The sequence below is a fragment of the Marmota flaviventris genome, chromosome 4 (genome assembly GCF_047511675.1).
Source record: "Marmota flaviventris isolate mMarFla1 chromosome 4, mMarFla1.hap1, whole genome shotgun sequence".
NCBI classification, from domain to species: domain Eukaryota; kingdom Metazoa; phylum Chordata; class Mammalia; order Rodentia; family Sciuridae; genus Marmota; species Marmota flaviventris.
Genome location: NC_092501.1, coordinates 116,047,632 through 116,074,546, shown reverse-complemented (window position 1 = coordinate 116,074,546; position 26,915 = coordinate 116,047,632).

Below are 26,915 nucleotides of genomic sequence, written 5' to 3'. Positions count from 1 at the left end.
ACTTTTAAAATGTTGTGCCATAAGGTTTTTTCTTAATAAGAATCTTGAAGGAATCTATCTAAGGAAAAACAATCCATACAACAAGAATACCCCTTCTAGCAGTTTAGATCACCTGCATTTTTGTTGTACAACTTAAAAGTATAAGGCCAAGTGGCTGAATTGGATTAAAATCTGGATTGCTGCTAGACAATCACAGTCCATCATCATTACCAGTGGTAGAGTTAGAAAGGCAATTGGAACTTAGAAATGTATTTTTTAATGGCACGTAGTAAAAATGCACAATGTACTAGATATTGAATTTCCTCTGACTTGGGAAAAGTTATAATCGTTTCTAATTTTCTTTTATGTGATATATGACCATTTGAAATCAGGCAAATAGAAATTTCTAAATGTCAATGTATCAAGTATTTAATAAACAAAAGACACAGCCAGAAAGTCTGCTGTATTCTGGAAATGTTCCCTACACAATAAAGTTGACAAGGCAAAGTGCCATTGTAGCATTAATTGCAGCCTTCAAAATGGAAGCACATTTCTCTGTAATTAAGATTTTCTGAATCTAAAGAAGGATGATCTGCAGGAGAGTCTCTACTTTTATGGTAAATTCTTACATAATAATGAAATCAAGTGATTTAAATGGTGGCTACTGAGCAGTCTCTGCTTTTCACAAACACTATTCCAGCACTGTTGCATTGTTTGTTTCAAAATGTTTCTACCCTACCAGCTCTAATTTTCCTTGTAGGAAAGGAGAGACCTGGAATCACTGCTACAGCACAGGTGCCAGAGACGGGGCTCCCTAAGAAGCATGAAGCAAAGGACAGCTAGTATCCAATCTTGTGTGCAGATGGTTCAGGACTTTGGATGTTTTTTTTTTTTTTTTTCTGAGAACAAAATCCACATGTGAGACAAAAGGCTTAAGGCTGGATTTAAAGGCACCAGCAATTTCACTTACAGAAGATCTAAGAAAGACTCCCTAAAACAATTATGACCAGAAACTTAAATGCCTTTCTATGGTCACTGCTGCAGCCATGTCCAGAAGTTATGTAGGAGGCAGTATATTCACAGGCTGGAGGAAGACCATGTTCTCCAACTAATAAATATACTGGGAAAAAGCGTGGTGCAGATATCAAATTTATGCTTGTTTGAGTGCCAAAGATATGTGGTGCTTGGATGAAAAGGCATCGAAAGACTAAAGTGAATATCATCCTTGGCTTCCCAAAGCAGAAAAATTGTGAGTTTGGGCTTTTCATAGTTATGATGGGTTTTACACAATGTTTTAATCAGCTTTTTCATCACTGTGACCAAAAGACCTGATAACAAAAATGTAGAGGAAGAAAAGTTTATTTTGGCTCATGGTTTCCAAGGTTCAATTCATGATCACCTGATTCTATAGCTCTGGGGGCTTGACATGAGGCAGAACATCATGGCAAAAGGAAAGCAGTATGGAGATTCCTCAGAAAATTGGGAATGAAACTACCATTTGACCCAGCTATCCCCTCCTTGGTTTATACCCAAAGGACTTGAAATCAGCATACTATAGTGACACAGCCACATCAATGTTTATACCAGCTCAATTCACAATAGCTGGACAATGGAACCAACCTAGGTTTTCCCTCAATATTTGAATAGATAAAGAAAATGTGATATATATATATATATATATATATATATATATATATATATATATATATATATATATGTATATACTCAATGGAATATTACTCAGCTTTAAAGAAGAGTAAAATCATTGCATTTGCAAGTAAATGTTTGGAGTTGGAGAATATCATGCTAAGCAAAATAAGCCAATCCCACAAAACCAAAGGCCAAATGTTTTCTCTAATATGTGGATGCAGATGCTAATTCACAATAAGGTGGGGGAGGGGCACTAGGAAAGAATAGCATTACCTTAGATTAGGTATCGGAAAGTTATGGGAGGGGAGGGAAGAAGATATGGGGATAGGAAAGATAGTAGAATGAAACAGACATTATTTCTGTATGTATATCTGTGACTGCATGACCAATATGATTCTGCAACATGTACACTCAGAAAAATGAGAAGTCATATTCCATTTATGTATGATATATCAAAGTATATAAATGCATTCTACTGTTATGTGTAACTAATTAAAACAAATAAGAAAATTTTTAAAAAGGGTATGGTAGAGGAAAGTAGATCAGAACCTGAAAGCCAGGAAGTGGAGAAGGAATTCTGCTCGCCAGGGACAAAATAGAAACCCCAAAGCTCACCCCTATTGGTCCACCTCCTCCAACGACATTCCACCTGCCTGTGGTTAACACCCAGTTAAAACACATTGGTGGATTAATCCGCTGATTAGGTTACATCTTTCATAACCCAAATATTTCACCTCTGAAAATTCTTACATTGTCTCACACATGAGCTTTTGGGAGTCACCACATATCCAAACCAGAACTCTCAAGAGGTAAACCAATGAAGTAAATGGATATTTTACGGGTCTTCCTTGCACAGGACAACTTGTAATGCTCCTTCTTCATTTCTTTCATTGACTTCAATAATTTTTAAGACATTGAAAATTTCAATTAGAGGTAACTTGAAGCAGCAGTAACCCAGCCTACTTATTATTTGCCTATTCACATCCATTCAAAATAGATGTCTTCTCCATTCTCTTAATCAAAAGTTATGTGAACCACTGTCTATGTTAGCAGTTTTTAATTTAATGTTAACACATTATTATAAAAAAGGGGTCTAAAATCTATTGTGAAGATTTGCACTATTGGGCCATCTTTGCTAGAATTTGAAACCTGATGCTAAGAGAAAAAAATGGCCTCAGAGGTCACAGTTGTCAGTTTCCCAATAAGTCACTGCCTCTACACCACTGATCAGTGTGTTCTAACCAAGATTCAAATATCCCCACAGTACCTAATGGCACCATTATTTCTCTCATAGGCAAACAGTTCTCCATGCTTCTCTGATCCTTTGGGTGAGCTGAGCTTTGAGAGGTATGTGGCTCAAGACTCAATCTAATGTTTTTATTTATTCTGTAATCATCTTTTAAACAACCTCCCAGACCACTAACAAAATGTCAATCAGCAGCAATGACTTGAATAAGCATAATTCTCCTTTTTATAATAATTCTCCAAATCAGTTTTGTCAAAGTGGCTGAAATCATTCCATGATGTACATTCCACCTGTACAAGGACTGTAACAGTTCAGGATAAATATATGAGAAATCAGATGTAAATCATTCAGAAACTCAGATGTGGATGAAATCTCATTGTTTTAAATTCTGTTTTTCTTCTTAATTTTCTTCCTTTCCCTTCCTCTTCCACTTCCTCCTTCTTTCCCTTCTTCTTCTTTAACCAGATGAAATCTGATTCTAGAGTATTAGTACTCCTTTTCACTAAGGTTTTGTGAAGAAAAGCAGAGGGCCAAATAATGACCTGAAAAGAAGGAAAAGACCTTGAATCTTCAGTCTTTCAGGGATGCCAAGTCTACCAGTCCATGGAAACTAGCTGATGTGGCTGCATCCTTACTGGTGGGGGAGCAGGGTAGGTATTTCCTTAATTGAAAAAATTTCTTGGAAACCTCTTTAAAGGTTCTGGAGGACCTCACCCTCAGAGGCCACATGTTTTAGTCAGCTTTTTGCCACAGTGGTCAAAATACCTGACAAGAACAATTTTAGAGGAGGAAAAAATTATTTGTTGCTCACAGTTTCAGAGGTCTCAGTCCATACACAACTGACCGCATTGCTGTGGTCCTGAGATGAGGCAGAACATCATGGTGGAACAGAGTGGAAAAGGAAAGCAGGTCAGGACATGTCAACTAGGAAGCAAAGAGAGAGAAAAAAAAATCTTTGCTCCCCAAGAATAAATTATATACCCCAAAAGCACATCCCCAGTGACCCATCTCCTCCAGTCACACCCTACCTGCCTATAGTTACCTCCCAGTTAATCCTTATCTGTGGATCAATGCGCTGATTAGGTTAAGGCTTTCATAACCCAATCATTTCACCTCTACACCTTATTGCATTGTCTCCCACATGAGTTTTGTGGGTAAAATTCATTTTATAAACCATAACACCACACACTCTCCCCTAATGTAGCATTCCAAATTATCTAGCCTCTCCCCGTTTGTTTCTGCCTCTAATTTGCTCATCCTATAAAATTCACACAAAATTCAGGCTTCCAAAGATCCAAGCTTAGAAAAGAAAATTTATTTAAGTAGATTTTATACTTCAACCAGCAAACACAAATCTTGCCTGAGATGAGGGAAAGCCAGGCAAGAACGTCAACATGAATTAATGGGTGAGACATGAAGTAGGAACCACTAGGAGTTGCCAGGATAATACTTCAGGAAATGTTGGCTGTAGGGTTATAATATATAAATAAATTTACATCTCCATAAATTATCATTTATCCTAGTTTCTTGAGTCTTTTTATTCCTTGCTGTCATAATGGACAATATCTTGGAGAATTGGGGGCTAAAAGAAATATAAGTGGTCTATTTTGAATACCTTTTCTTCTTTCTACATGAAAATTTAAAATCCAGAAAGTTTATTACTTGTTGAAGAACAACCCACTTCTTATGGAAGAGCTAGTTTTATCATTAATGCTGAGTGGCATATAATTATCACAGTACTAAGGTGATTTCTAGATTGATTTTCAATATGTCCATGTTGCATATCTTTCTCTCTATACCATATGTTCTTTTATCAAAATTATGTTATTCAGTAATCTTACTCCCTATTTATTTCTATAAATCATCACATTTATGAAATGAAAAGCACATAAAGAAAACAGTAATGCTAATACTTTTAAGAAACAATTTGTTATTATCTTTCAAATTGCTCTAAGAAATTCTACTGTCATGAGTAAAATACTACTCATAAGTCCTTTTCTCCACTGTTAGAGTTCCTAGTACAGTATTACACTTGTATTAAGTACTGAATATTGTATTTAGCAATGAAAAGTAACATTGAATTAATCATTGCAAATATTCAATATTGGATATTTTAAATTTTGTGACACTTTGTTTATTTCACAATAAGATATACTACAATTTAGTGAAGCCAATCTTGCTTCTTTCTTTCTACCAGAATTGTGTAATATCCCAGGATTTTTAATGCCTTAATTTATTTGAAAAATGACACATGCCATATGGTAAATGTGTGGGCTTGAGTGTGTGCATTTACCTACTTAAGAATTATAAAACTAAACGGTACAAAGTACTATATAACATGGAACCCAGAGTCTCACTGTGAGTTTGAATCATGCCTCCACCATTTATTATTTTTGTAACCTTGATCATAACTTTAATAAACTTCAATTTGTAAGTCTTCAAAATAATAATTATAATTATTGTAATAACAATAAATCCAAGGTCATGAAATTTCTGTCAGAAGAAATAAGAAGAATGCATAATAAGAACTCAGTAGAATGCATGGCAAATACTAAGCACTTAATGAACTTTTGCTAAATATATCCAGTATTTGTCTTAGAAAATGATTTTTTGATTGTCACCCACACTTAATAATATGGTTAAATCACAACTCATTACATATATAAACTAAACAATTTTTTAAAATAAATTATATCTCCCTTACTATGTGTGATAAACTCTGGTTTATTTGTTGTCTTCCATTTTATTTAGCACTTATATGTATTATTTTCTTTTTAAAATGCTGGCCAAAACCCATTAAATCAATTTCACAATCCACTAAAAATACTTTGACTTGGAGAATAAAGAAATAGCATTAAAAATGAATGGTCCTGGTATCAAATAATACTTTATATTTAAATATATAACACTCAAATCTAGATTGTGATAGTTTGAATTCTGAGAAATTTCAGGTTTTGCTTGTCCACATGGAAAAAAAACTCTATGTTTTGAGGAAAGACTTTCAGTGTTTGAAAGCAGATGTTGCAAGATATTATTCTCCTCAATGATACCCATGGATTTTGTGGGGAAAAAAATATTTCAAACACTAAAGAATATTTTTTGGACCAAAATGTATAATATGTGGCCTGAACAATATTTGGCAGAATATTTGAAATAAAAATTACATTAGAAGATCCAGAATGATTGCTTACCAAAATAATATAAAATATTTTCACAGGTAAAATGAATTCCTTATTTATGCTTTAATACACTGTGCTGATTCCAAGTACATTAACATTCTGGACACTGCAAATGTGCTAATACAAAGTCATGTAAATGTGCAGGTCAAGGAGTTCATTCGGAATTTCTTTGGGCATTAGCAGAAAGATACTTGCTCCTTTCAATATAGTCTGTAATTCATTTAAGTATTACATTTTCAGCTCTCAATTAGGTTTTCAAATCTTAGTAATCTGATGAATTTTCTCACCATCATGTCTTACTTTTAATATTTTAGTCCCTGACTCCACTCTTTGATTTTATGTGATGTTATCATGACCTCTTCACTCGTTTTTAATGTGCTTTTCATATTTATGTATATATGAATCTTACACGCATTTAGCATTTTAACTATAGGTGTCATCTGAATTACAAGTGTTTTCTTTCCTTTACTGCAAAAACTAAGTGTTCATGGGATTAGATGAAGGGTATGAATTATAATTTTAATTTATTTATGAATAAAATAGCCTCAAAGTTTCTTCATATCCTTATCTATTAAAAGCATGTTCAAAAGACTCCTGTCCTTGGTGATAATTTATTTTTATTTCAAAATAAAATGCAGATGTATACTTACATCATTAAATTTCAATTTCCCCAATGGAAAGATTGTAGGATAAAAACAAATTTCTGAAGTTAAAAACTTATATCACTCTGTACTTTCTACATAACTCTTTTTCTAAAAAGAATATTAGCTTAAAAATACTAGTGAGAGAAGTTTGCTTTTGGAAAAACTGACAGAAGATATAAATAAAATGAACATTTTACCAAACATTTAGAAATGTTTGGTAAAACCTTAGGCCATATCTTAATGGATATAAGTATGAATTACTTTACTATTTTAGACCTCTAAGAAAGAAAGCTGGAGTCTGTGTTGATTACCCTGTGAAATGGAGACTTTTTGATTGTCAGAAAATCAATGACAATAATTGTTTTTCTAAGTGGCATCAATGAGCATAAAATACCTTCAAACTCACCTGATTACTGAAGATATCTTATGGTCTAATAATAAATAATTACTACAGATATTTTATGGTAAAATTTAAAATACTAAATGAATGAAAGAAAACAGAACTTGAGGTTCCAGCCAAGATGGAATACACTAATTTCTCCTCTTACAGCTGTAAAACCCAAAAGATAACACAGAAAACAAGCAGGTAGAAATTTAGAAGGGAAAAATGGTTGGAAATCTCAGCACTTGAAGAATAACAAGACACTAAGTTCCCTGTGCACCTTATTGCTTCCACAACCTGCAGTAGGGTATAATAGAAGCCTCCGACTGAGAACCCACAACAGGCATTGACAGAAATAAGCTGCGGGAAAACCTTGCTCTCCCTGGACAAAGAGGTCAAGAGAGGGTAATTTAAAATAGATAGCCGCAGCCTAATGGTGGTTTGTCTTGATTTTTCAACCATTGATGATATGAAAATGATGAACATTCAGTAGATATAGAACTTCAAATTTTGAATTTTGATCTTTTCTTAGACCAATAATATGCTGTAAGATACTTTTTAGTATGCTGGGCAGTGGTAGCGAACTGTAGGTCCCATTCACTCCCATTATCACAAGAAGAAACAACTGATATACACAGTGTACTATGTAGCCAGTGTTCTTTTTCCATTTGGTATTCAATAAGTTACAAGAGATATGCCACACTTTATTATAAAATAGACTTTGTGTTATAGAATTTTGCTGATCTATAGGCTAATGTGATGGGACAAAACTCCATCATAGGTTAAAGAACATCCATACACCAAAGGAACCCTTTCTAACTCACCCACCTACGTTTCAGCAGGACCAAAAGGGAGCTGGTTTTTACCTACTCTTGATCCTATGAAAGCACATCATGCTCTAATTCCTCCACCATGGCAGGGTCTGCCAAACAGATATTTAATCATTGCCTTATATTATTGATGTATGTAAACTTGTAGTGATTTATTAGTTAATATGCATTTTAGAGACACATATAAATTAAAACTTAATAATCTTATTGTACCTAAACATAGATGTAGCATACAGTTCACTTTATTCAGATCCAAATTTATATCATGAAGAATCCTGAGTAATGAAGTTTTTAAATGCTAATATATTTAAATCTAAATCGCATGATATTTGAGCCTAAAATAAATCCATAAGAATATTGAAAGCTGTTGATGGGACACATCATAGTCTTGTAAGACATGAGATTTGATTTGATTTTAAATCAAAAGTAACAAGAGGATTGAAATACCCCTCTCATTAACACCATACTCACCCAACAAATATTTTTGTATTGAGTGTTAAGTATGTAAAAACCAATGTTTTATTTGCTGAGGATGCAGTAGTGAAGAAAACAAAAACTATCTAAGAAGGAAGACAAGAAATAGTCAAGAAAATAAAATACATGGTATATGAGATGTTGATGCATACCAAAGAGAAAAAAATAACATTGGAATGGAAATCTGAAGTGTTATGGTGGAAGGGAACAGAGTTCAAATACTTAGACAGGGAAGGTCTCACTCAAAGGGTATTATTTGCAAAAAGACATAGAAATTGGAGGTCAAGTTTGGAGATTAAAGTAGGAATGTTTGAGAGAATCCTGCCAGATTTTATGCCAGGGGTAGGCTAATGAGGGAGAGGAATAAGAAGTCATTAAGTGTGCACTATATGAATCACTGTAAGAACTTGGCTATAATTCTGATTAGCAAAAGGATAACATGATCATCTCACATGTTAATAAAGTCACTTTGACCTCTCTGTTGAGAATAAACCACAGCAGGCAAGAAACAGAGGGAGCTAATTCAATAACCAGGCTTCAGATGAAAATCAATTGGTTTAGAATGTTCTTATATTTGGTGGAAAGTGACCGATGATAGAACCAATTCAATGTGGTGATAGGTAAAGTTTGAAAGATGTGTAAAGCTCACTCTAGATATTTTTTCTGGACAATAAGACAGCAGGAAATCTGATTTGTGTAGTTATAGGCTTAGTTAATTCAGCAACTCAATAACCACAAGAGTCCCATTCTGATCCTTTGTAAACGTCTATAGAAGCATCAAGGATCACATATGGCAACATTTGAAAATTGAAAGAAAGGGCAAAGATATTCTATTAATGGTATTTTATAAAGGAAGAAAACACTAGAATTCTCACTTTTTGTGCCTTGTCGGCTAAGAGAATAATTTACCAGAGCTCTTATTGCAAGGGAGACCAGGGAAAGAAGCACCCCAACTTTTCAACCTTCGTATGGAGCTGTTCCAGCAGGGAAAAGGGAGTAGAGAATATATGCTCAGTTAACAAGCACAGAGCTATTAGGAAAATGTCAGAACACGGAGAAAAAAAGAGTCATGATACATTATGTAACTGTACCTATAAGTAAAATCATAGCATATTAGCGAGTACTAAGAAGAAGGATAAATCTCTGAGCTGGACTTAATATGAAGTTTGACTATATTTGGTCACCAAGTAAATGGTCTAAAATCTCCCAGGCTGAGCAGTGTAAAAAGGCATTGAAAGAACATTTACTCATGCAACATCCATATCAATCCACTCATTCTTTCTCCCAACATTGAGCACAGATAGCTATGTTTTATATTGCTCTCTTAGTTGGTACCCTTCTGAAAAACGCCATTTGGGTTTGGTTCTAGACAAGGAAATTATATGAAAAGATGAGGGGCTCTTGGGTTACCATACTCTTCCTTTGGCTTGCTCTTTAATTTTTCTTAGGTTTTAACTTAAATCTTACACCCCATATAGGGTTTCTCCTCCTGTTCTGTAGCATATGCCTTTTTCTTTTTATCTTAGACACTGTATTTGGATATCTTTTCTCTATATCTCACTAGATATATTAGCTTTTAATTTCTTCATTTGTATACTGTATTACACCACATCTCCCAGGTATCTTCCATAATAAACATTCTGCTAATTATCTAAGTGAGATAGAAAGACAATTAAATTAAAGGAATATAAAAATTCACAGCAGCATGCAAACAAGTGTGTTCAACACATTTCACTTACATCAAAAGATATTTCTGGTCAAGTTCTTTCTTGTATACCTAGACTCAGTATTAGAGAAATTTTAAAAGAGAATGGGAGGGACAATTACCCTCAAAATCCTATTGGAGCTGGGTGTGGTGGCAAAGGCCTGTAATCCCAAAGGCTCAAAAAACTGAGACAGAAGGATCTCAAGTTCAAAGCCAGCCTCAGCAACAGTGATGTGCTAAGCAACTCAGTAAGATCCTGTCTCTAAATAAAATACAAAACACGGCTAGGGATGGGGCTTAGAGGTTGAGTGTCCCTGAGTTCAATCCTGGTGCAAAAAAAAAAAAAAAATTTGGAGAAAGTAGTTAATCAAAGATGTATTTGTAATGTAGATCTTAAATTAAGTATAAATGAAATTTAGCATTCATAGCTTGGAAGATTAAATATTAATAAAATATCCATACTATCCCAAAATTTCTAGGTTCAATTCAATCCCTACCAAAATCCCATGCCAATTTTTTTTTTTTTATTGTTGGCTGTTCAAAACATTACATAGTTCTTGATATATCATATTTCACAATTTGATTCAAGTGGGTTATGAGCTCCCATTTTTACCCCATATACAGATTGCAGAATCACATCAGTTACACATCCATTGATTTACATATTGCCATACTAGTGTCTGTTGTATTCTGCTGTCTTTCCTATCCTCTACTATCCCCCCTCCCCTCCCCTCCCCTCTTCTCTCTCTGCCCCCTTTACTGACATTCGTTTGTCCCCCTTGTATTATTTTTCCCCTTCCCCTCACTTCCTCTTGTATGTACTTTTGTATACCTCTGAGGGTCTCCTTCCATTTCCATGCATTTTCCCTTCTCTCTCCCTTTCCATCCCACCTCTCATCCCTGTTTAATGTTAATCTTCTTCTCATGCTCTTCGACCCTACACTGTTCTTAGCTACTCTCCTTATATCAAAGAAGACATTTGACATTTGTTTTTTAGGGATTGGCTAGCTTCACTTAGCATAATCTGCTCTAATGCCATCCATTTCCCTGTAAATTCTATGATTTTGTCATTTTTTAATGCAGAGTAATACTCCATTGTGTATAAATGCCACATTTTTTTTATCCATTCATCCATTGAAGGGCATCTAGGTTGGTTCCACAGTCTAGCTATTGTGAATTGTGCTGCTATGAACATCGATGTAGCAGTGTCCCTGTAGCATGCTCTTTTTAGGTCTTTAGGGAATAGACCGAGAAGGGGAATAGCTGGGTCAAATGGTGGCTCCATTCCCAGCTTTCCAAGAAATCTCCATACTGCTTTCCAAATTGGCTGCACCAATTTGCAGTCCCACCAGCAATGTACAAGTGTACCCTTTTCCCCACATCCTCGCCAGCACTTGTTGTTGTTTGACTTCATAATGGCTGCCAATCTAACTGGAGTGAGATGGTATCTTAGGGTGGTTTTGATTTGCATTTCTCTGACTGCTAGAGATGGTGAGCATTTTTTCATGTACTTGTTGATTGACTGTATGTCCTCCTCTGAGAAGTGTCTGTTCAGGTCCTTGGCCCATTTGTTGCTTGGGTTGTTTGTTCTCTTATTGTCTAATTTTTTGAGCTCTTTGTATACTCTGGATATTAGGGCTCTATCTGAAGTGTGAGGAGTAAAGATTTGTTCCCAGGATGTAGGCTCTCTATTTACCTCTCTTATTGTATCTTTTGCTGAGAAAAAACTTTTTAGTTTGAGTAAGTCCCATTTGTTGATTCTAGTTATTAACTTTTGTGCTATGGGTGTCCTATTGAGGAATTTGGAGCCCGACCCCACCGACTGTAGATCGTAGCCAACTTTTTCTTCTATCAGACGGCGCGTCTCTGATTTGATATCAAGCTCCTTGATCCATTTTGAATTAACTTTTGTGCATGGCGAGAGAAAGGGATTCAGTTTCATTTTGTTGCATATGGATTTCCAGTTTTCCCAGCACCATTTGTTGAAGATGCTATCCTTCCTCCATTGCATGCTTTTAGACCCTTTATCAAATATAAGATAGTTGTAGTTTTGTGGATTGGTTTCTGTGTCCTCTATTCTGTACCATTGGTCCACCCGCCTGTTTTGGTACCAGTACCATGCTGTTTTTGTTACTATTGCTCTGTAATATAGTTTGAAGTCTGGTATCGCTATACCGCCTGATTCACACTTCCTGCTTAGCATTGTTTTTGCTATTCTGGGTCTTTTATTTTTCCATATGAATTTCATGATTGCTTTCTCTATTTCTACAAGAAATGCCGTTGGGATTTTGATTGGCATTGCATTAAACCTATAGAGAACTTTTGGTAATATCGCCATTTTGATGATGTTAGTTCTGCCTATCCATGAACAGGGTATATTTTTCCATCTTCTAAGATCTTCTTCTATTTCTCTCTTTAGGGTTCTGTAGTTTTCATTGTATAAGTCTTTCACCTCTTTTGTTAGGTTGATTCCCAAGTATTTTATTTTTTTTGAAGATATTGTGAATGGAGTGGTTGTCCTCATTTCCATTTCAGAGGATTTGTCGCTGATATACAGGAATGCCTTTGATTTATGCGTGTTGATTTTATATCCTGCCACTTTGCTGAATTCATTTATTAGCTCTAATAGTTTCTTTGTAGACCCTTTTGGGTCTGCTAGGTATAGAATCATGTCATCTGCAAATAGTGATAATTTAAGTTCTTCTTTTCCTATTTTGATGCCTTTAATTTCTTTCGTCTGTCTAATTGCTCTGGCCAGTGTTTCGAGAACTATGTTGAACAGAAGTGGTGAGAGAGGGCATCCCTGTCTTGTTCCAGATTTTAGAGGGAATGCCTTCGATTTTTCTCCATTCAGAATGATGCTAGCCTGAGGCTTAGCATAGATTGCTTTTACAATATTGAGGTATGTTCCTGTTATCCCTAGTTTTTCTAGAGTTTTGAACATAAAGGGATGCTGTACTTTGTCGAATGCTTTTTCCGCATCTATTGAGATGATCATATGGTTCTTATTTTTAAGTCTATTGATGTGGTGAATAACATTTATTGATTTCCTTATATTGAACCAGCCTTGCATCCCAGGGATGAATCCTACTTGATCATGGTGCACAATTTTTTTGATGTGCCTTTGTATCCGAGTGGCCAGAATTTTATTGAGGATTTTTGCATCTAGGTTCATTAGAGATATTGGTCTGTAGTTTTCTTTCTTTGAAGTGTCTTTGTCTGGTTTAGGTATCAGGGTGATGTTGGCCTCGTAGAATGAATTTGGAAGTTCTCCCTCTTTTTCTATTTCCCGAAGTAGCTTGAAAAGTATTGGTATTAGTTCCTCTTTAAAGGTTTTGTAAAACTCTGCTGTATACCCATCCGGTCCTGGGCTTTTCTTAGTTGGTAGTCCTTTGATGGTTTCTTCTATTTCCTCAATTGATATTGGTCTGTTTAGGTTGTCTATATCCTCCTGACTCAATCTGGGCAGATCATATGACTTAAGAAATTTATCTATGCCTTCACTATCTTTTAATTTATTGGAGTATAAGGATTCAAAATAATTTTTTATTATCTTCTGTATTTCTGAAGTGTCTGTTGTGATATTGCCTCTTTCATCCCGTATGTTAGTGATTTGAGTTCTCTCTCTTCTTCTCTTCGCTAGCATGGCTAAGGGTCTGTCGATTTTGTTTATTTTTTCAAAGAACCAACTTTTAGTTTTGTCAATTTTTTCAATTGTTTCTTTTGTTTCGATTTCATTGATTTCAGCTCTGATTTTAATTATTTCTTGCCTTCTACTTCTTTTGCTGTTGTTTTGCTCTTCTTTTTCTAGGATTTTGAGATGAAGTATGAGATCATTTATTTGTTGGTTTTTTCTTTTTTTAAGGAATGAACTCCAAGCAATGAATTTTCCTCTTAGAACTGCTTTCAATGTGTCCCATAGATTCCGATATGTTGTGTCTGTGTTTTCATTAATCTCTAAGAATTTTTTAATTTCCTCCTTGATGTCTTCTATAACCCATTGATCATTCAGTAACCTATTGTTCATTCTCCAAGTGATATATTCTTTTTCCTTCCTTCTTTTATCGTTGATTTTCAGTTCCATTCCATTATGATCAGATAGGATGCATGGTATTATCTCTACTCCTTTGTATTGTCTAAGAGTTTCCCTGTGACATAATATATGATCTATTTTTGAGAAGGATCCATGTGCTGCTGAGACAAAAGTGTAACTGTTTGATGTTGGGTGGTATATTCTATATATGTCAATTAAGTCTAGGTTATTAATTGTGTTATTGAGTTCTATGGTTTCCTTATTCAACTTTTGTTTGGAAGATCTGTCCAGTGGTGAGAGAGGTGTGTTGAAGTCTCCCATGATTATTGTATGGTGGTCTATTAGACTCTTGAACTTGAGAAGAGTTTGTTTGATGAACATAGCTGCACCATTGTTTGGGGCATATATATTTATGATTGTTATGTCTTGTTGGTGTATGGTTCCCTTGAGCAGTATGTAGTGTCCCTCTTTATCCCTTTTGATTAACTTTGGCTTAAAATCTATTTTATTTGATATGAGTATGGATACTCCTGCTTGTTTCCGAAGTCCATATGAGTGATATGATTTTTCCCAACCTTTCACCTTCAGCCTATGTATGTCTTTTCCTATCAAATGCGTCTCCTGTAGGCAGCATATTGTTGGGTCTTGTTTTGTGATCCATTCTACTAGCCTGTGTCTCTTGATTGGTGAGTTTAAGCCATTAACATTTAGGGTTATTATTGAGATATGGGTTGTTCTTCCAGCCATATTTGTTTATTTATGTTACTAAACATGGTTTGTTTTCCACTTTGATTATTTTCCCCCCTTTAGTGTCCTACCTCCCACTGTTGGTTTTCATTGTTATTTTCCATTTCCTCTTCCTGTAATGTTTTGCCAAGGATGTTTTGAAGAGATGGTTTTCTAGCTGCAAATTCTTTTAACTTTTGTTTATCGTGGAAGGTTTTAATTTCATCTTCCATCCTGAAGCTTAATTTCGCTGGAAACACAATTCTTGGTTGGAACCCATTTTCTTTCAGTGTTTGAAATATGTTATTCCAGGATCTTCTAGCTTTCAGAGTCTGTGTTGAAAGATCAGCTGTTATCCTGATTGGCTTACCCCTAAATGTGATCTGCTTCCTTTCTCTTGTAGCTTTTAAAATTCTCTCCTTGTTCTGTATGTTGGGCATCTTCATTATAATGTGTCTAGGTGTGGGTCTCTTATGATTTTGCACATTCGGCGTCCTGTAGGCTTCTAGGATTTGGGGTTCTGTCTCATTCTTCAAGTCTGGGAAGTTTTCTCGAATTATTTCATTGAATAGATTGCTCATTCCTTTGGTTTGAAACTCTGTTCCTTCCTGTATCCCAATGACTCTTAAATTTGGTCTCTTGATGTTATCCCATATTTCTTGGATGTTCTGCTCATGGTTTCTTAACAGTCTTGCTGAGCTGTCTATGTTCTTTTCAAGTTGAAATACTTTATCTTCATTGTCTGATGTTCTGTCTTCTAAGTGTTCTACTCTGCTGGTAGTATTCTCAATTGAGTTTTTAAGTTGGCTTATTGCTTCCTGCATTTCTAGGATTTCTGTTTGTTTGTTTTTTATAACCTCTATTTCCCTGTATAGTTGATCTTTTGCTTCTTGGATTTGTTTATGTAATTCATTGTTGAAGTGATCTTTCATTGTCTGATTTTGCTGTCTGATGTCTTCCTTGAGACTCCAGATCATCTGAAGCATGTATATCCTGAATTCTTTATCTGACATTCCATCAGCTGCAGCTATTACCTCTTCTAAAGTTGAGTTGACCTGCAATGCTTGTGGTCCTTTCTTTCCTTGTCTCTTCATACTGTTCGCGTTCCTTTCTTCTTGGTGAAACTGTTGTGCTATTGAATTTTCCCCCTATATATTTATATTGGTCTTGTATAGTTGCAAAGTCTCCCTCGCAGGCACGGGCGGCGGCTCTGCCCCTCCGCCAATTGGGGCAATGTGCCTACCACGCCGGCAGGCCGCTGGGCCTGCTCTGCCAGTCGGTAGCAGGTCCGCCGTCCTTGCAGGCGCGGGCGGCGGCTCTGTCCCTCTGCGGGCCGCTAGGCTTGTTCTGTCGGTGGTCGCAGTTCTGCCTACTTTGCAGGCGCAGGCAGCGGCACTGCCCCTCTGCAGGCCTCTGGGGCTGTACTGCCAGTGGGTCGCAGGTCCGCCTACTTTGCAGGCGTGGGGGGGGGGCGGCTCTACCCTTCCTCAGGCCATTGGGCCTGTTCTGTCTCTCAGTTGCAGGTCTGACCTGTTCTGATGGTGGTCTCAGTTCCGACTACCTTGCAGGCGCGGGGGGGAGGGGGCGGCTCTGCCTCTCAGCAGGCCGCTGCTCCTCTTCTGCCGGTGGGTCGCAGGCCCGCCTACCTTGCAGGAGTGATTGGAAGCTCTGTCCCGCCGCGGGCCACTGGGCCTTTTCTGTCTGTGGTCACCCTTCCCCTACCTGGCAGGCGAGGGGGGTGGGGGGCGGCTCTGCCCCTCAGCAGGCCGCTGGGCCTGCTCTGTGTTTGGTCCCAGTTCCCTCTACTATGCCAGCGCAGGGGGAGGGGGCAGCTCAGCCTCTCAGCAGGCGGCTGCTCCTCTTCTGCCGGTGGGTCGCAGGCCCGCCTACCTTGCAGGAGTGATTGGAAGCTCTGTCCCGCCGCGGGCCACTGGGCCTTTTCTGTCTGTGGTCACCCTTCCCCTACCTGGCAGGCGAGGGGGGTGGGGGGCGGCTCTGCCCCTCAGCAGGCCGCTGGGCCCGCTCTTTGTTTGGTCCCAGTTCCCTCTACTATGCCGGCGCAGGGGGAGGGGGCGGCTCAGCCTCTCAGCAGGCGGCTGCTCCTCTTCTGCCGGTGGGTCGCAGGCCCGCCTACCTTGCAGGAGTGATTGGAAGCTCTGTCCCGCCCTGGGCCACTGGGCCTTTTCTGTCGGTGGTCACCCTTCCCCTACCTGGCAGGCGAGGGGGGTGGGGGGCGGCTCTGCCCCTCAGCAGGCCGCTGGGCCTGCTCTGTCTTTGGTCCCAGTTCCCTCTACTATGCTGGCGCAGGGGGAGGGGGCGGCTCAGCCTCTCAGCAGGCGGCTGCTCCTCTTCTGCCGGTGGGTCGCAGGCCCGCTTACCTTGCAGGAGTGATTGGAAGCTCTGTCCCGCTGCGGGCCACTGGGCCTTTTCTGTCGGTGGTCACCCTTCCCCTACCTGGCAGGCGAGGGGGGTGGGGGGCGGCTCTGCCCCTCAGCAGGCCGCTGGGCCTGCTCTGTGTTTGGTCCCAGTTCTCTCTACTATGCCGGCGCAGGGGGAGGGGGCGACTCCCCATGCCAATTTTTGCAGAAATAGAAAAATATCCTAAAGTACATATGAAATCTCAAGGAATTCTGAATAGCCAAAACAATCTCTATAAAGAAAGACAAAATGGAAAGGCCTCACACTTCTTGATTCCTAAATATATTCAAGTACAATAATGTATATTCCTAAATATATACAAGTACAGTAATGAAAATGTATGGTACTGATGTATGAACAATACAGACCAATGTAACAAAACAAAGAGTCCAGAAATGAGCACCGATGAATGGTCAAATGATATTTCACAAAGATTATATAATATGGAGAAGGCATCTTCAACAAATAGAATTGGAAACACCAGCTAATCATCTGAAAAAGATAAAATTAAAACCCTTATTTAGATCATACACAAAATAACTCAAAATGAATTAAAGCCAAAACATAAGACCTAAAATTATACAATGATATCTTAATTCATTTTCAGTTGTTAATAACACAATACCATGAACTTGGTAAATTACAAAGAAAAGAAGTTTATTCTGGCTCAGTTTTGAAGATCCAAGGTCAAGGGGCTATTATCTAGTGATGGTCTTCTTACTGGCTGCATCCTAATGCAGCACAAAGCATCACATGGTAAGAAACAGTGCAATACATATGTGCATTCTCTAGTCTCCCTCTCTGTCTTCTAACAAAGCTACCAAAGTCTATGGATAGCAGGTGTCATAATTTTGCCATTCTTGTCTTTCCCTATTATTTACCCAAAAGTCCTTTCAGTATGTGTTGAATGTAAACTATCTCTTATTCAAAATGGATGAATAAATTACAAAGAAAAAATTTAAATGATAAAAAAATGAAACCACTAGTATTCTATCACAAGGGTCTACTCTGATAACTTTATGTAATCCTGTTTACCTCCCAAAGGCCCTCCCTGTAGCCACCACCTTCAATTGAATTGCCACCCTTTTTAATGGCTCACAACATGGGCTTCAGAGTGGACCAAAAATATGCATATCATAAAATTTTTAAAAGAAAACAGGAAAAAGCTTCATAACACTAGATTTGAAAATAATTTCTTGACAACAAAAGCACAGGCAATGAAAAAGAAAATAGCCACACAGTACCACATCACACTTGAAAATGCACAACAACAACTAAATCAAGATAATTAAAATAGCACCTAGAAAAATGAGAGAAAATATTTTCAAGTCATATATCTGATAAGGAAATAATACTCAAACTTTATAAAGATCCCCATAACATAACTGCAAGAAAAGAAAGAAAGAGAGAGAGAAAGAAAGAAAAGAAGGAAAGAAAATAAATAAAGAAAGAAAGAAACCCTGATTTAAAAATAAACAAAGAACTTAAATAGACATTGCATGTGGTCTAAATTGTATGAGGGAAGATGGATTATTCCATTCTATTGATGAAGAAACTAGGTTAGGAGAAATTGAAGTGTGTTTATTAAGGGAAATAGTTTGTTAATAGCAGAATCAATAATAAAATCTGCATCTTCTTGTTTTTTGTCTGGTGCTCTTTCCTCCAAAGTATGCCACCAGCTACCATTTGGCAAATTTACACATCAATTAAGAGACTGAAGGTTCCTCTATGATTCACCTGAATTTGCAAAAGGAAACTTTCAAAGAAATTTAACAGTGAATTGCTTAGAATTTCTCTCTCACTCCTACAAGATTTTCATTCTTTCTCTTCTACATTAAAAGCAACTGTATGAAAAAATTTTAGAAACACTGCTTAAAATATTTGAAAAGAAAATTTTGTTGCCATATATACATCTACAGAAATAGGAATTACATCTTAAAATCTGTATAGAAATGAACCTATTATTTCATCAAATCAATTCATTATCCACCAACTTTTCCTTACCATGTCCTAGATTTAAGTTGAATGGTTACATTTATAATCATCTGCTGTTTGACATTGCTCTCTGATTCTCTCTCCCTGTATTTGTGTCTCAGGACAAATGCCACCCTGCTCTGCTCTGCTTTCTTCTCTTCACTTGCTGCCTTAGCTCTGCTTGGTGATTTATTGTTCCCAGACACTTCCCATTCTCGAGACCTTCCAACAGGGACGATGTGCTTCCTCAGCTATTTACGTGGTTCTCTGACAATATTGTGTATAATGCAAGCCAGCTAAGAAGGGCTTTAGCTTCTTAGCCTCTTCTAATTATTCTGATTTGCACTGGTTTTAAGTCAATTAAACAGAAGCAGACAAAGGATCAGCTCCAGCTTGTACTATTTTTTTGTAAGATTGATCTTTTCTTCCTATGTGTGTCTTACAAGAATGGTATTCATTTTATTCTCCTAATGAATGAGTAATTCAATATTTAACTACCCTTTCACTATATATAATCCCTCTTTTTCTCTACAGCTTCTATTCTATTAGTCCTTTTATTATGATATTAAAAATATATGTATGGGATTGATTGAAGTATAGGTTTTCTGGAAATATAGGCAAGACTGTTCCCTGTATCTGGCTTCCGTTCTTTAAATAAATATTTATGGAATCATAATATGTGGAGGTAATATATAGATCATGAAGACCAGCTATTACAAAGAAGTAATAACCAAGTCCAGCCAGAAATTTACTGAAGTCAACTATGCTTAGTTGTTAAAATTAAATTATGTAAGTTCAAAAAGAGATTGGGAGGAATAAGTAAATGAAGAAGTTGACATAAATATTTGGGGAATAAGTTTTTAGTTACTGTTCATTAAAATATAGGAGATATGTACCTATAAATATTATTAATATGTTTTCTTTCTTTTTTTTTTTTATTTTGTTTTGATTTATGGTTTGCTATTGTTCTCTAGTACTTTGTTTTTCCATAGCTAAATTATTAAAAGGTCAAACAGCCTTAAATGTGGATAGGACCACATGTATAGTAGTGCTTAATGACTGATGAGAAAACAAATGTATTAATAAATGATTGTATATGTATATTTTTTAATTTCTCAAGAATGTTATGGTGTAATTTTATTTCAAAATAATGTAGTACATGTCTTTGAAGCTTTTCCTCTTAAAAATAAAATAAACAATTGAGAACTTTTTTTCTTAATCAACTAAGACCCTCTAACATAAGTACTACTAAAAATTTGTCTCATATTGAGTTAAATTTTTGCCATCTTTATAACAGTATTTTATTAACATATTATCCTCTATAGGTAGTTTTCAAATTTATTGTAGATTAAATTCCTGGAAAAAGACCATAATTTGAAATAATGGTGCTCACATCTTATATTCTAATTGGAACAAAATTACAATAGGAAGTTATATTTCTAACCCTGAGAGGGCCTGATGCCCATTTTTACAGAAATAGCCACAAGTATCATATTTTATCAACTATAAATTGTTTATTTAAATAATCTGATGTTTCTAAAAGACATATACATATGTACATATATGTATATGTATAAATATATGAGAAAAGGAGAATAACATAATAACCTGCCATATAAAATGTCATAAATGTAGTAGAGTACAACAGAATACATTAACAAGAAAATGAAAAATAATGGATTATATGGTGAAGCATGGAACAGTGTTTCTTAATCATAGATCCTAGGCTTTTAAACTTGGATTCAGAACAGGCATGCTGACACAAGCCTGTAATCCCAGCAACTCAGGAAATTGAGGCAGGAAGATTCAAAGTTCAAGGCCAGTCTCAGAAATCTAGCCAGACCCTATCTCAAAATAAGAAATAAAAAAAGCTGGGGACTCTAAATATATCTCAGTGGTAAAGTGCCCCTCGGTCCAATCCCCAGTACCAAAAAGTAAATTAAAAAAAATAAATTTGAAAAAAATTAAATGAAATAAACTTGCATTCAGTGCCACAGTAACTTGAGGGTCAGAAGAACAGGTTACTGACAAAAAATACCTATGCTCAGAGTGCTCTGTTTCTGAAAACAATGCCCAGGTCTAAGAGAACATTGATTATCCTTTGAAAATCTTGTGAGCAAACATGATCTTATATCTTGTTTACTCAGACCACCACATAAATATCTCCAGATATCTATGCCATTCCATACTCTGATTCAATAATTCCTCTCTCCTAACCTTGCTTCACAGTTTTCTTCTCCTTCTCTGACTTTTGTACTCAGAACTCTGGTTTCACTGAAAATTTTATTTAACATCTTGCCTTAAGCAAAAATGTTCTTCTTGACTCGGGACTCTTCTGGTCTTGAGTCACTCCCAAGTGGAAGCTATCCATAGCAGAGGTCAGATACCTGTTCATGAAAACCTGCTTTCATTTATTCTTGGCCACAGTTATTGTGTGACTTAGCAACCCTTGTACTTGGGTGTGACCATGTGACTGCATTCTGGCCAAAGAAATGTTAAAAAATAAAATAATTATGAGTGCTGCTTCCAGTTCTGGCCCATGAAGACCCCTGATGTGCAATCTTCTAAGAGATCTTTCTTTCCCTTCCTTGCAGGCTACTGGAGGGAACCTTGGGGATCACCTGATAAGATAGCAGTAGAGTCATAAGTAGAAAAACAGTATCCCTAAATTGCTTCTTGGAAGAGAGACAGTCAGTAGTCTGACAACTGGGAGTGTTACATAAGCACAAAACAAAATTTTTTTGTAATAAGTAATTTTTATTTTAAGACACTATTATGTTACAATAGCTAGCAATGCATTAAGAAATACTATTCATTCACCCTCACTGTAATACCCTGCCATTCCAGTTATGAGGCACTTGTTGCTTGCTTTTATTTATTTTTTTTATTTTCTAATACCTTTTAAGTTTTTACCTTATCATCTCTAGTAAGTTTTATTTTCCTTTCTCTTCAGTTTCTGTTCTTATGACTCCAAACTTAAATTCATCAATATCCAGAATATGTTTGCCTTGGAGAAGTTAAATTCAGACATCCAACTCCCATATTCAAGTTTCTGCTTTGGTTTGGATATTAAATGTCCCCCAAAGGTCCATATATAAAAGATTGGTCCCCAATAATGGTGGTATGGGAGAGACTGTGGACCTTTAAAAGATGAGGCCTAATGGGAGGTCCTTAGGTAATTGGGGGAATGGACTCAAAAGGGATTATAAGACCATGGTGGCTCTCTGTTTTATTCTCCTCTTCTTCTCTGTAATCCTTGTTCAAGATGTAATTATATGCTTTATTCTGACAGGGGAATCCCACCACTGCCACTTTCCATTTGCCATGATGTGATACCGTCAAGTGCTAGCCCATGCCAACCCTGAGGTACACTGTTTGGACTTTGAATCTCTTCAACTATGAGCTAAACAAATCTTCTACTCATAAGTAAACTGCCTTAGATATTTCATTGCAGTAATGCAGAGCTGACTAATATAGCTTCCTTTCAGCTCATTAGTTCAGTTATTCTTCTTTAGTTTTCATTTCATCTTCATGCCAGATTCATTTCTTTAACTGCTCAATTTCCTCTTTCCACTCTTTCTAGCCCAGATTATAAGGTCCAGCAGTTCCATCATCCCCTTCTCAGTATTGGCAACTTCATTTGGCAATTGAACTTCTTCAGGGGATTAGTGGCATGAAGCTGCATGGATTGGTACCTTTATCAATTTAAGGTCTCTGATGTCAATGAGGCTCTCAATGTGCCTGGAAATAATTCTATATTGTCCTAATCAAATCCTTCACCTACTTTCTACAAGTTATTTCAAACCATCCACATTTCCCCAAATCTATGCCTCTCGCCTAGCTGGTGATCTGTTTCTCACTTCTCTGTCTCTTTCATACACACACACACACACACACACACACACACACAATATCCATCTACATCTACATAAATACAACTATATACTGTATTTATCTCTAGATAGATATATAGATTTATACAAAACTAGAATTCCTTCATAAATACCTAAGATTAAGCTGTATCTTGTTATAATGGAAAATGTGTCTGTTATAATCTTTTACCAGTGATTGAGATCTCTTAGGGTTGTTTGATAAAATGCAGAATTCCCATTTAACTTTGTATTTAAGATACACACATACATAATATCCCTGCAAATTTTTGGAATATATATACTTACTCTAAAAAACTATTCATTGATTATCTGATATTTAAGTTTATCCAGGCATTGTAGTCTTTTGCTTTGTTTGCTTGCTTTTGCCATGTTTTTGCTCACTATGACAACTTAATCTACCTGATTTCTATCCTTTCTCCAACTTCATAATAAATATTTCATTCTCTTGGTTCTTTCCCATAAACATTTAGTCCATTAAGTTATCTCTCAGACTAAATCATTTGTCTTGGCCCCACATTCCTTTCCATTGGTTTGCTGTCTTTCTCTTGACCTTAAACTCCTCTTAAGTTGCGCGTGCACACAGTCCCCCTCCTAGGCACTTTACATTCAGTAATCTGGTCTCACCAATCTACTAAAATTTTTCTCTTCAAAGCTAGCAATGATTTTGACAGATCATATGGACACTTCATCTTGACCTTACTTGACTTTTAAGCATCATCTGAAACTAGTGAGTTACTCTTTGCTTACTGAACTACCTTCTTCCCTGCATATTCATGACCCTGAAGTATCATCTTCTTGTTTTTGTCCCTCTGATCTTCTTAGGTTTATTTCCAGTTTCTCTCCTCTGCTCCAGCTTAAAAGGCTACTATTTCTCACATCCTCTGTTTTATATGCATTTCCTACTTACATCGTCTCTAGGAAAACATCCATCCCTAAGGCTACAGTCATTATCTGTAGTGTATCTGAAGACCAGAACTTTCTCCTCATAATCAGATATGCATTTTCCATTGTCCTCCAGGAATCTCTATCTGGCTATCTGGTACTTTAAGATCATCAGATTCAATATGACTAAAAAGAACTTATCTTCCTTACCCCCATATATGCTCACTTCCTTGGTTTGCAGCTCAATGTAAGGAAGCAAGGAACTGAGCCTTATCTCCAAATACCCCCCAAACCTTGAAATCGCCAATGTGAATTATAACCAAACATTGAGAAACCTATTTCCTACACATATTTCAGTTTTACTCCCATATCCTTACCCATGGACTCCACTCTAAGACTTGGGCCTTTACTTAATCCTGATTTCACCCTATAAGGCATAGACATCCCCCCACCCCCACCGCCCAGGAAAGAAGGATGGGGACTGGCTCAACTTTCCTTCTCAGTTCCTTTCATCTGCTCCTGAATGGATAATGAGAGAGGAAGGTTGTAAATCTTGCAGGCCTTGAGAGGCGCCTCCTCTTCATTGATTTTACTGCTACTCACTCCTCACTAGGATTCAGAGATATACTCCCCCTTGGCCCAGAACCTGGCACTGTAGGGTCACCTTCTTCCCACCTTTCCTCAGGATGTAGAAGAATCTTGTCATGCTCTCTTCTGAGAGCTGCAGTCTCCAGATGCATTTTATCATTTGTAGGGCTCCTATTTTCAGTTTTCAAACATGCAGTCCTCTCAGGGGTCTGCTAACTTATAGTACTGTGAAGGCCTTCGCAAGCTTAGAGCTCCTGGCACCACATCTGAGGGCACTAATGTTTCTAAGACCTAAGGTATCTAGCAACCAGTAAGCCTCTGGATGCTTTCCTTTAGTTTAGCTCCATCTGGAGGCCCACTCCACTTCTATTCATTTCTTTGTCCTAGGTCAAAATAGAAATGTAACTTTATCTAGAGCTTTCACCCAAATATTAAAATATATGCAGAGGAATCAGTCGACACTATCTATATAGACTTTGTATATATGGCCCAGGAAAACATTGTAAAAGTATTCTTGATGGAGTTACTAACCTGTTTCTAAAAGTTCAGATAAATATCTTTAGTCCTGTGTAGAAGATGTGAATACTCAATGGTTTTCTTATTCCAGATAACTGACAGTATCTATCAGACATGTTAGATAAATCTCCCCATTGCTATGAACGTATTTATGTAGTCAAAAAAAGGAGAAAAATATTCATCACAATAACCAAATTCAAAATATGGGCTTTGGGATTCTAGGTGTGCTCAGAATTTTGAAAGAAATGGCTCCTTAATTGATACAATATATTGAATGATTTTCCCCAATATCTTGGGAAACAATGAAAATATCTAATTATAAGATTTAACTCTAATTCTCAGGTGAGCTCCCAGAATATTGTTGCATACGTTTCTCAGAAAGATTGATATCATTTTATTAAATCAAATGGAACACATGAATCTTATAAAGTTTCTGTGAGAATTTTTTTTTGCCTAAATGTATGAATGTTTTTGTTTACTATCATCATCAGAAAACAAGAAACCTGATTTTGAAACTGCCTCAAATGATATGAGTTATGATTGCCTACACTATCAATTCTTGGCTCCAAGATCGAACACTAATAATGTCCCAAAAACAAATGATCCACTGGTTGTTAGCTTTCTGGTGTCTTAAATATCTGTTTTATGGTTTATTTAAAATAACTAAAACTTAGGCCAATCATAAGAAAAGGAGTTATTAATTACTTTGTCAAATGCTTAACAGAGAGATACACTAGAAATAATGAGTCAAATGATCCATAACCACAAGTATTTTTCATAGATATTCACTGTACAGTTCCAAAACAAAATTCCTAGAATTACATAGTTTTATTGCCTTTAAATGTGCTATTTTTGGTGAGGTAATGCTTTCTACTTCTGTCTGCATTGGTAAATAGAAACACTTTTCTCACCTGGAGCAAATGAAAGATGTTTCAAAGTACTCTAAGATGTGTTTTTTTTCCCCATTATTTCATAATAACACCTTTTATTATTGCTATTATTGGGGGGTATATGTCAGGATAGTAACCACCTTCAAAATTTATAGAGCATAATATTTAAAACCAGTTCTTCAGCCTCAGAACTGTTTGACATGTTTGGAAGGAGAGACTTCTCTGCATATAGTATGATTACTAGCACCCTTGACCGCTACCTACCATATCCAAGTTGTAACAATGAAAAATGTCTGCAGGCATTGTCAAATGTCCTCTTGATGGGGATGGTGGCTAGCAAAATTGCCCCAGGTTGAGCATCATTGCTTTATACTATATCCCACTAACATGTGAAAATATGTATTATGCCCAGGGCAGACCTGTTCTCTCACACCTCAGAAAGGTTTGGTTTTTACCTGAAGAAACTGCTTCTCCCTATTCATTACTATCTGCACCTACAAATTGACCTCTAGGCTCTTTGCCAATCTGTCACTATCAAAAAACATCAATAAGGGACTGTGGCTTCATAAGCCAGGGCCACTATCATTTTTTTAGTGTAATTGCTGGCTGTTATCCTCTTAGCCTTCCCAGACAACTCTCAGTGTCTCACTAGAAGGTTATTCATTGATGAACAGTGGGGTCAGTAGTATGCATATTCCCTATGTTAATTGCCAGAAACAATAAATACCAATTGTAATCACCAAGATTAGTAATCATCAGTATTAATCCATCCTGACAAGGGAACATAAGTAAGGCAATCGTTTTATTCCACATGTAAAATGGTATTCTTTCCACATGAAGTCCTCAAAAATGTCCAGAATATAACACTATAGCACTGGTTTAATTAATGCAATCATAGCTGGCTGT